Here is an 11,232-nt window from a genome sequence, read left to right on the forward strand (position 1 = left end):
AGCTGTGGGAGTAGGTCAGTTTATAGTAAATGTCCGTGTTGATTCGGTCGTCTGAGATAGAAATGGAGAGATCGAGGAAGGGGAGGGAGGAGTCTGAGACAGTCTAGGTAAATTTGAGGTCGGGGTGGAAGGTGTTGGTAAAGTGGATGAACTGTTCAACCTCCTCGTGAGAGCACGAGGCAGCGCCGATACAGTCATCGATGTAGCGGAGTAAAAGGTGGGTGATGGTGCCAGTGTAGCTGCAGAAGATGGACTGTTCCACATATCCTACGAAGAGGCAGGCATAGCTGGGGCCCATGCGGGTGCCCATGGCTACTCCTTTGGTTTGGAGGAGGTGGTAGGATTGGAAAGAGAAGTTGTTCAGAGTGAGGACCAGTTCAGTCAGTCGAAGGAGGGTGTCAGTGGAAGGGTACTGGTTGGTACGGCGGGAAAGGAAGAAGCGGAAGGCTTTGAGTCCTTCATGATGGGGGATGGAGGTGTACAGGGACTGGATGTCCATGATGAAGATAAGGCGTTGGGGACCGGGGAAGTGAAAATCATAGAGGAGGTGGAGGGTGTGGGTGGTGTCCCGAACATAGGTGGGGAGTTCTTGGACTAAGGGGACCAAGTCGAGGTATGCAGAGATGAGTTTGGTGGGGCAGGAGCAGGCTGAGACAATGGGTCGGCCGGGGCAGTCAGGTTTGGGGATTTTGGGCAGGAGGTAGAAACGGGCAGTGCGGGGTTGTGGCACTATGAGATTGGAGGAAGTGGATGGGAGATCCCCTGAGGTGATGAGGTTATGGATGGTCTGGGAGATGATGGTTTGGTGGTGGGAGGTGGGGTCATGGTCAAGTGGGCAGTAGGAGGAGGTGTCCGCAAGCTGGAGTTTAGCCTCAGCGGTGTACCTCCAACCTCATAGTCCCACAACCCCGCACCGCCCGTTTCTACCGTTTGGCGTACCGACCTTTACACCCGCTGAGGATAAATGCCAGCTCGCGGACACCTCCTCCTACTGCCCCCTTGACCATGACCCCACCTCCCACCATCAAACCATCATCTGCCAGACCATCCATAACCTCATCACCTCAGGGGATCTCCCATCCACCGCCTCCACCCTCATAGTCACACAACCCTGCACCGCCCGTTTCTACCTCCTGCCCAAAATCCACAAACCTGACTGCCCTGGCCGACCCATTGTCTCAGCCTGCTGCTGCCCCACCAAACTCATCTCTGCATACCTCGATACGGTCCTGTCCCCCTTAGTCCAAGAACTCCCCACCTATGTTTGGGACACCACCCACACCCTCCACCTCCTCCATGATTTTCGCTTCCCCGGTCCCCAATCTTCACCATGGACATCCAGTCCCTGTACACCTCCATCCCCCATCACAAAGGACTCAAAACCCTACACTTCTTCCTTTCCCGCCGTACCAACCAGTACCCTTCCACTGACACCCTCCTTCGACTGACTGAACTGGTCCTCGCTCTGAACAACTTCTCTTTCCAATCCTACCACCTCCTCCAAACCAAAGGAGTAGCCATGGGCACCCGCATGGGCCCCAGCTATGCCTGCCTCTTCATCGGATATGTGGAACAGTCCATCTTCTGCAGCTACACTGGCACCACCACCCACCTTTTACTCCGCTACATCGATGACTGTATCAGCGCTGCCTCGTGCTCTCACGAGGAGGTTGAACAGTTCATCCACTTTACCAACACCTTCCACCCCGACCTCAAATTTACCTGGACTGTCTCAGACTCCTCCCTCCCCTTCCTAGACCTCTCCATTTTTATCTCGGACGACCGAATCAACATGGACATTTACTATAAACCGACCTACTCCCACAGCTACCTAGACTACACCTCCTCCCACCCTGCCCCCTGTAAAAATGCCATCCCATATTCCCAATTCCTTCGGCTCCGCCGCATCTACTCCCAGGAGGACCTGTTCCAATACCGAACAACCCAGATGGCCTCCTTCTTCAAAGACCGCAATTTCCCCCCAGACGTGATCGACGATGCTCTCTACCGCATCTCCTCCACTTCCCGCTCCTCCGCCCTTGAGCCCCACCCCTCCAATCGCCACCAGGACAGAACCCCACTGGTCCTCACCTACCACCCCACCAACCTCCATATACATCATATCATCCGTCATCATTTCCGCCACCTCCAAAAGGACCCCACCACCAGGGATATATTTCCCTCCCCTCCCCTATCAGCGTCCCGAAAAGACCACTCCCTCCGTGAGTCCCTCGTCAGGCCCACTCCCCCCACCAATCCAACCTCCAGCCCTGGCACCTTCCCCTGCAACCGCAAGAAATGCAAAACTTACGCCCACACCTCCCCCCTTATTTCCCTCCAATGCCCCAAGGGATCCTTCCATATCCGCCACAAATTCACCTGCACCTCCACACACATCATTTACTGCATCCGCTGCACCCGATGTGCCCTCCTCTATATTGGGGAGACAGGCCGCCTACTTGCGGAACGTTTCAGAGAACACCTCTGGGACACCCGGACCAACCAATCCAACCACCCCGTGGCTCAACACTTCAACTCCCCCTCCCACTCCACCAAGGACATGCAGGTCCTTGGTCTCCTCCATCACCAGACCATAGCAACACAACGGCTGGAGGAAGAGCGCCTCATCTTCCGCCTAGGAACCCTCCAACCACAAGGGATGAACTCAGATACCTCCAGTTTCCTCATTTCCCTTCCCCCCACCTTGTCTCAGTCCCAACCCTCGAACTCAGCACCACCTTCCTAACCTGCAATCTTCTTCCTGACCTCTCCGCCCCCACCCCCACTCCGGCCTATCACCCTCACATTAACCTCCTTCCACCTATTGCATTTCCAATGCCCCTCCCCCAAGTCCCTCTTCCCTACCTTTTATCTTAGCCTGCTTGGTACACTCTCCTCATTCCTGAAGAAGGGCTCATGCCTGAAATGTCGATTCTCCTGCTCCTTGGATGCTGCCAGACCTGCTGCGCTTTTCCAGCAACACATTTTCAGCTCTGATCTCCTCACTTTCTTCTATATCTTCTGGTCTTATAGTCTTAAAGTCTTATGGGAGGAGGACTCCTCTCCTTTAAATCAGCTATCTCGACCAGGATCTCCAGGTGCCTCTTGGAGAATTCACCACCATCTTCCCCTTCTCAGACATCTTCAGAAAGTGCCTTTGACGGAGCGGAGCAGCTTTGGAATGTCAGTGCTTGTCCAGCGGCCTTTTAAAGGTGGCGGGTGTGCAAGGGACCCTGGTCTTTTGACACATATCCGCTAAATGACAAGTTGTTCCGGGAACAGGTGTGTGGAAAGATAGGGATAGAATGTGATGCGAGGAATAGGAGTGGGGTCAGATAGCTAATAAGGTGAGTTTGGTAAAGTACAGTGAAATGTTTTGTTAGATCTTGCGGTGGGAAGCCTTCCAAAAAACGTGATACAATTTGCACTTATATTATTTTCTCTCTGATAAAAGAAAGCCTGAATTCAATGGGAATAAAATACATGGAGTATTTAATTAGCTATTTCAATTTAAAACTATAAATTTATTTTCTATGAAAATTTGCCTAATTTTACTGCCTTTTTTAATTTTCCAAAATTGACACTTCAAATTTCAAGGAATTTTCTTCTTAATAAATATTTGAAGGAAGATTAAATGGAACCTGCTGGTTTTGAAAAGTGAACTTAAAATTTGTTGACTAACTAACCACTTGACTTTTTAAATTAATGTGTATGTAGATTAGAGATTACTTCAATAAATAGAACAAAAGTATTACGCTGAAGTTAATGAATTGTGCCAAACTTGTTAATGTTTGAGGATATTAGTTGAGTTATTTTTTAACCATAAAAGGACTTTGTTCTCTGCAACATTAATTTTTATCAAAACTTTCAAAGAAAAACTTTTATTGCTGCTCACAATGTTTTCCATCTCTTTACTATATTTAGTCAGGTGTGTCAGCACACTTGTAGTTTTGCACCAATCTAATCGTAGCCAAACAAACTCTTGCAATGGTTTCTCTTTCTGCTCCTGCACTGCTAACTCTGGTACTCCCAAGGATCTGTCCTCAATCCCCTTTAATTTTTCATCTATGTGTTCCCTCTGGGTGGCACAGTGGCTAGCACTGCTGCCTCACAGTGCCAGAGACTCGAGTTTAATTCCCGCCTCAGGCAACTGACTGTGTGGAGTTTGCACATTCTCCCCTTGTCTACGTGGGTTTCCTCCGGGTGCTCCAGTTTCCTCCCACAGTCCAAAAATGTGCATGTTAGGTGAATTGGCCAGGCTAAATTGCCTGTAGTGTTAGGTGAAGGGGTAAATACAGGAGAATGGGTCTGGGTGGATTGCGCTTCGGCGGGTCGGTGTGGACTTGTTGGGCTGAAGGGCCTGTTTCCACACAGTAAGTAATCTAATTTAATCAAGATAAGCCATCAGTGTTCATGTGTGGCTGAAAACAGCCATCTCTACCTCGCCACAACCTTTCTCAACTGTTGGTCTGATCACACTGCTGTTTTCCTTGATTCTTGTCACAGATAGTTCATCCTGACTGTGAACAGAGACAAGCATAATGATTAAAAACATGGGGCTAGAGTTTAAACCTACTTTAGTCCACTCTTCCATAATAAGATAGGTGCAATTTCATTAAAAGAAATTAATCAGCAATTGAACTTGTTAACAAAGCAATTTGACTTGAATTATACTCTGCCCAAACCAGGAGGAATTTGAGGTAATTATTAAAATAATTTTGTAGGACAGATTGGATGCATCTTTTGGTGGTGTCATGGGGGGACATTGTGTGTATTGGGGAATTCCCAACCAACATGTTACTTCTCCACCAGCACTACCACCCCACTCCCACACTTTATTCCTCATCACCTGGCCTTCTGAAAGGAGGTGGGCAGCGTATGTTGCACCTACTATGACATTCAACTCATCAGGTTTATGGCTGGACAAAGGAGAGAGGACATGGCTCAACATGGAGAATGTAGGCTGTGGCATAGTGGTACTGTCACTGGACTAGTAATCCAGAGCTAATCTAATGTGATGATGTAACCATTGTGTAATGTGAAAAAACATCTGGTTTGTTAATATCTTCTGGGAAATATATCTGTAATCCTTACCCAGTCTGCTCTGCATGTGACTCCAGGTCCACAGCAATGTGGCTGACCCTTATCTCTCCTCCAAAAGGGTTTAGCAAGCCACTGTGTTCATGGGAAGTTAGGGATGAGTGACAGATGCTGCTGTTGCCAATGATGCCACATCCCGTAAAATCAATAAAGAAGACAAAAGATGATAACCAACCATCAGTTTTGGCTCCACACGTAGAATTTATTTTCCTGCAGGTCCGAAGGTTTTAAGTTCCACTCCAGAGACTTGAGCAAGAAGCCTCGGTGGATCTCCTAGTGTTGCTTTGTTGGAGATATGCCATCTTTCAGATGTTGTAAATGCATCTTGTCTGCCCTTTCAGATAGACATAAAAGATCTAATTTTGAAGAACATTGGAGTTCTCCACATTCGCCTGACGACACTCTATTAACACTGCTGAAAGAGATGATCTAATGAAGAGTCACTGGACTTGAAATGTTTGTTTCTCAACGGATGCTGAGAGAACTGCTCTGTTTCTGCAACACCTGTTTTTGAACCAAAATAGACGATCTGTCCCTATCACACTACTGTGTATGGGCAATTGGGTCATCATGTTATTAATTACGTTTCTAAAGTACCTCATTGGTTGTGAAGTGCTTTCGGACATTGTGCAAGCCATTCTATACGATGTTGTAAAACTATTTTAATAAATAATTCCTTTTGAATATGTTTTTCTAAGAGTAGGGCTATATAAAATGAGTTCAGAGTATTTATCTGATATATTCATTATAGTCCCTCCACTTGTATAGCGGCCAGTGCATTTTGCCAGTGTTGACCATCGTTGTTTTATACAATAGGATTGTGACAAGAACAAAGTAAAACTGGGAATGGACAACAAATGCTGGCTCGGGCAGTGACACCCACATCCCATAAATGAATATAGAAATGTAGGGATAGGAGCAGAAGTTTAATGTTCCCATCATATTCCATTGCAGTCCTTTCTCGTATACCTTAAAAATTAAAAGGAGCCCTCAAAGTATGCTATTGAGTTCATTCAAATATATGGTACTGTGATTTGAGGGAACTCTGTAGTATCAGTTTGATTAAAAAAAAGAAATGAAGCCTGCAAGAGATTTGTTTGTCATTAACTTGGTAGTTGGATAACACTGTGTATATAGATAAGTGTGCTGGATTTATCAGTAGTTAACAAACAGAATGACCTTACTAACTTGAAGAATGAAAGAATTCTTAGACGTAGATAATTAATTATTACAATTTCTCAGACTGAGTTAAAGGGGGTTAAATTGGGCTGCCTCTGGGAGCAGGTGTAGGAAACTCTTTTAGTAATTTAACATAACCTATCAAAAGGAAGTCACTAATATTTCAAACAGGAAGATATGTCTTCTTTAATAGAAGACATACCTACCTGGGAATGGACAACAAATGCTGGCTCGGGCAGTGACACCCACATCCCATAAATGAATATAGAAATGTAGGGATAGGAGCAGAAGTTTAATGTTCCCATCATATTCCATTGCAGTCCTTTCTCGTATACCTTAAAAATTAAAAGGAGCCCTCAAAGTATGCTATTGAGTTCATTCAAATATATGGTACTGTGATTTGAGGGAATTCTGTAGTATCAGTTTGATTAAAAAAAAGAAATGAAGCCTGCAAGAGATTTGTTTGTCATTAACTTGGTAGTTGGATAACACTGTGTATATAGATAAGTGTGCTGGATTTATCAGTAGTTAACAAACAGAATGACCTTACTAACTTGAAGAATGAAAGAATTCTTAGACATAGATAATTAATTATTACAATTTCTCAGACTGAGTTAAAGGGGGTTAAATTGGGCTGCCTCTGGGAGCAGGTGTAGGAAACTCTTTTAGTAATTTAACATAACCTATCAAAAGGAAGTCACTAATATTTCAAACAGGAAGGTATGTCTTCTTTAATAGAACAGTGAAATCACCATTACCCTGTTTAATTAAACTGTCATCTCCTCAAGCTATTGAATAGATTTGGCATTCAAAGCAAACCTGTGTGTGAAATCACAATGTTGGAATCAATAATGAGGGATTACATCTGCATATATTTGTAGATGGTGCCTTAAAACATCTTCTAGTCTGCATGCTTGATCCTGTTCAGAAAGCCTTTTCATTGAAAGCAGAAATCATTATAATCTCTGTTAAATAAACAGTTTCTCTATGTCTAGGCTGATAATGTAACCACACTGTTTTTGTTTTGAAAAAATATTTAAAGTCTACAATACTCAGATGGATCACTTTGTATTGAGAACGAAAGGAGGAAGTGGAATAAGAAAGGTCCAGAAAACCATAAGAAATAGGGACACGAGTAGGCCATTCAGCCCCTCAAGCCTGCTCCAACATTAAATTGCGGGCGGCACGGTGGCACAGTGGTTAGCACTGCTGCCTCACAGCGCCAGAGACCCGGGTTCAATTCCCGCCTCAGGCGACTGACTGTGTGGAGTTTGCACATTCTCCCCATGTCTGCGTGGGTTTCCTCCGGGTGCTCCAGTTTCCTCCCACAGCCCAAAGATGTGCAGGTCAGGTGAATTGGCTATGCTAAATTGCCCGTAGTGTTAGGTAAGGGTAAATGTAGGGGTATGGGTGGGTTGTACTTCGGCGGGTCGATGTGGACTTGTTGGGCCGAAGGGCCTGTTTCCACACTGTAAGTAATCTAATCTAAATAGGTTCATACCTGATCTGAGGTTCTTCACATTCACTTTCCATAACCCTTGATTCTATATTATCTCAGCTTTAAGTATACATAAGTCTTCTACTACCACCACCACCATCCCCCCACCACCCCATTGCTGTCTGTGGCAAGGAGTTCCAAAGACTCATAACCCTCTGAGGGAAGAAGTTCCTTCTCATCTCGGTCATAGATTGGCACTTCTTTACTCTGAGACAATGCCCTCTCATCGAGACTTTTTTTTAATTTCAAAATTACACTTAATTCATAAAATATTTTGATGATCTGTACAGTTGATCAAGCCATACATACGTAAACATTCCATTTCTTTGCATACAGAGATCAGAATTTATCATTTGTATATACAGGTCTGTACATTTATCAATCATATATTTAGCTGAGGCGTCGGCAGAGCCCAAATGACTGGGTGGACCCCTGTTCTTCTTAGGCAGGCAGATGTTACACGGTGGTCTTTCCCCACACGACTTGGCGGCAGCTGCCCCAAGCTTCAGCGCATCCCTCAACACGTAGTCCTGGACTTTGGAATGTGCCAGTCTGCAACACTCAGTCGGGGTCAACTCCTTCAGCTGGAAGATCAGAGAGAGTCCTTCACCGAGTTGATGATCCTCCAGGCATAGTTGATGTTTGTCTCGGTGTGCGTCCCGGGGGACAGACCGTAGAGCACGGAGTCTTGCGTCAAGGCGCTGCTCGGGACGAACCTCGACAAACACCACTGCATTCCTCTCCAGGCTTCCTCTACAGAAGCACAATCCAGAAGGAGGTGTGTGACAGTCTCTTCCCCCCCCCCGCAGCCACTTGGAGGGCAGCGTGCAGTGTGGCAGAGAGTCCGGGCGTGCATAAAGGATCTCACAGGCAGAGCCCTTCTCACCACCAGCCAAGCCTTGTCTTGGTGCTTGTTGGAAAGTTCTGGCGATGAGGCATTCTGCCTAATGACTTTGACAGTCTGCCCAGGGAACCACTCGATAGGATCTGCCCTCTCCTTTTCCCGAAGGGTCTCAAGGACACTACGTGCTGACCACTTCCCGATGGACTTCTGGTCAAAGGTGTTTTTCTTCATAAACGTCTCCATGAAGGACAGGTGAAACGGAACGGTCCAACTACTCGGAGCATTCCGCGGCAGCGAGGCCAGGCCCATCCTTCGCCACACTGGGGACAGGTAGAACCTCAGTACGTAGTGACACTTGGTGTTTGCGTACCAGGGATCCGCGCACAGCTTGATGCAGCTACACACAAAGGTGGCCATCAGGGTGAGGGTGGCATTGGGTGTACATTTTCCCCCGTTTCCCAGATCTTTATACATCGAATCCCTTCGGACCCGGTCCATCTTTGATCTCCATATAAATTGGAAGATGGCCCGGATGAATGCAGCGGCACAGGTTCTGGGAATAGGCCAGACCTGTGCCATGTATAACAGCAATGACAGTGCCTCACACCTGATGACCAAGTTTTTTCCCACAATGGAAAGTGACCATAGCTTCCATCTGCCCAGTTTCTGCCTCACTTTGCTGATACGCTCCTCCCAAGACTTGGCACATGCCCCAGCCCCCCGCAAACCAAATACCCAGCACCTTCAGGTGGTCGGTCCTGAAGGTGAAGGGGATCGAGGATTGGTCGGCCGAGTTCCCGAAGACCATGGCCTCGCTCTTGCCTCGGTTTACCTTGGCCCCTGAGGCCTGTTTGAACTGGTCAGATATGCACATCAGTCTGTGCACGGACAGCGGATCCCAGCAGAAAACGGCGACGTCATCCATGTACAGGGAGGCCTTAACCTGCAGGCCCCCGCTGCCAGGAATAGTCACCCCTCTCAGGCTTGCATCCTTTCTGATGGACTCACAAATGGCTCTATGCAGCACACAAACAAGGAAGGAGAGAGAGGGCAGACCTGCCTGACTCCAGATCTGACTGGGAAGCTATCTGATTCCCACCCATTGATTGAGACTGCACTGACAATGTTGGTGTAGAGCAGTCTGATCCAATTGCAGATTCCCTCCCCGAAGCCCATTTTGGAGACAACACCTCTCATATACATGTGTGATATCCTGTCAAAGGCTTTCTCCTGGTCCAGGCTGATCAGGCAGGTGTCCAACCCTCTGTCCTGCACGTAGGCGATCATATCCCTGAGGAGTGCGAGACTCTCAGCGATCTTCCTGCCCGGTACAGCACAGGTTTGGTCAGGGTGAATCACTGACCCGGTTGGCGATTACCTTTGACAAAATTTTGTAATCTGCATTCAACAGTGAGATTGGTCTCCAATTTCTGAGTTCCTCCCTCTCCCCTTTCCACTTGTAGATGAGGGTGATAATGTCTTTCCTCATGGATTCACTCATGATACCTGCCCGAAGCATACTGACATACACCTCCAGCAGGTCCTGGCCAATCAAGTCCCACAGAATAGAGCTCGACCAGTAAGCCGTCGCTTCCGGGAGTTTTATTCTTTTCAAAGGACTCAGCTCGTCCAGAGATAGCGGCTGGTCCAGCCTCTCCCGTGTTCCGTCGTCTAAGACTCCGTGATAGAGGACAGGAATGACTGAGAGACTTCGCGTCATACAGACTGGCATAGAAGGATTTGCTGAAACTCATGATGTCAGCCTGAGATGACGTTACCAAGCCATCTTCTTCCTTCAGGCTGCTGAGCAAGGAGCTCTCTTAATGCACCTTATGGAAGAAGAAATGTGAGCATGTCTCGTCCTGCTTCACCAAGTGGACCTTGGACCAGAAGATTATCTTGGAGGCCTCCGAGGCAAAGAGCGAGGCTTGCTGGCCCTTCACCTCCATGACATCGACCCCCATCATCTGCAGCAGGAGCAGGTTCTGCATACTTTCCTGGAGCTGGGACAGTTTTCCCCGCCTCTCTCTTGCTTCCTAACCCCTTTGAGGATGAAGAACCTCTTGATGTTCCCTTTTACTGTTTCCCACCAGTCTGCTGGGGACTCAAAGAGGGGCTTCATGGTTCTCCAACCTGCATAGTCCCTCTTGAGCTCCTCAATGTTTCCCGGGATCAACAGCTTTGTGTTCAGCTTCCACGTTCCCTTACCACCCCACTGCTCGTCGTGTAGGTGACAGTCGGCCAGCAGGAGGTAGTGTCAGAGAATTGCCTCTCATCGAGACACTCTCATGAAAGGCATCATCCTCTCAGCATTTAACCTGTCAAGCTTCTTAAGAATCCTATAAGATCACTTCTCATTATTGTAAACTGTACCACTGAACTCCGAACATTAACTCTATTTTTTTCTCCATAGATGCTGCCAGCCCTGCTGAGTTTCTCCAGCAATTTCATATTTGTTTATTTAATTGGAATTAGGATTCAGGTCAGCTCTGATTTGAGTAATGGGGGAGTAATGGCTGACTGGCCACTCCCTGTTACAATGACCATTGTTGATAAATATTTGTATCACATTATTTACCCTGCTACTCTAGCAGAGCTGGCAATCAATTAA

Source organism: Chiloscyllium plagiosum, unplaced genomic scaffold, assembly GCF_037043375.1.
Source record: "Chiloscyllium plagiosum isolate Xiang-an unplaced genomic scaffold, Cpla_swu_hap1 HiC_scaffold_6, whole genome shotgun sequence".
Lineage (NCBI taxonomy): Eukaryota > Metazoa > Chordata > Chondrichthyes > Orectolobiformes > Hemiscylliidae > Chiloscyllium > Chiloscyllium plagiosum.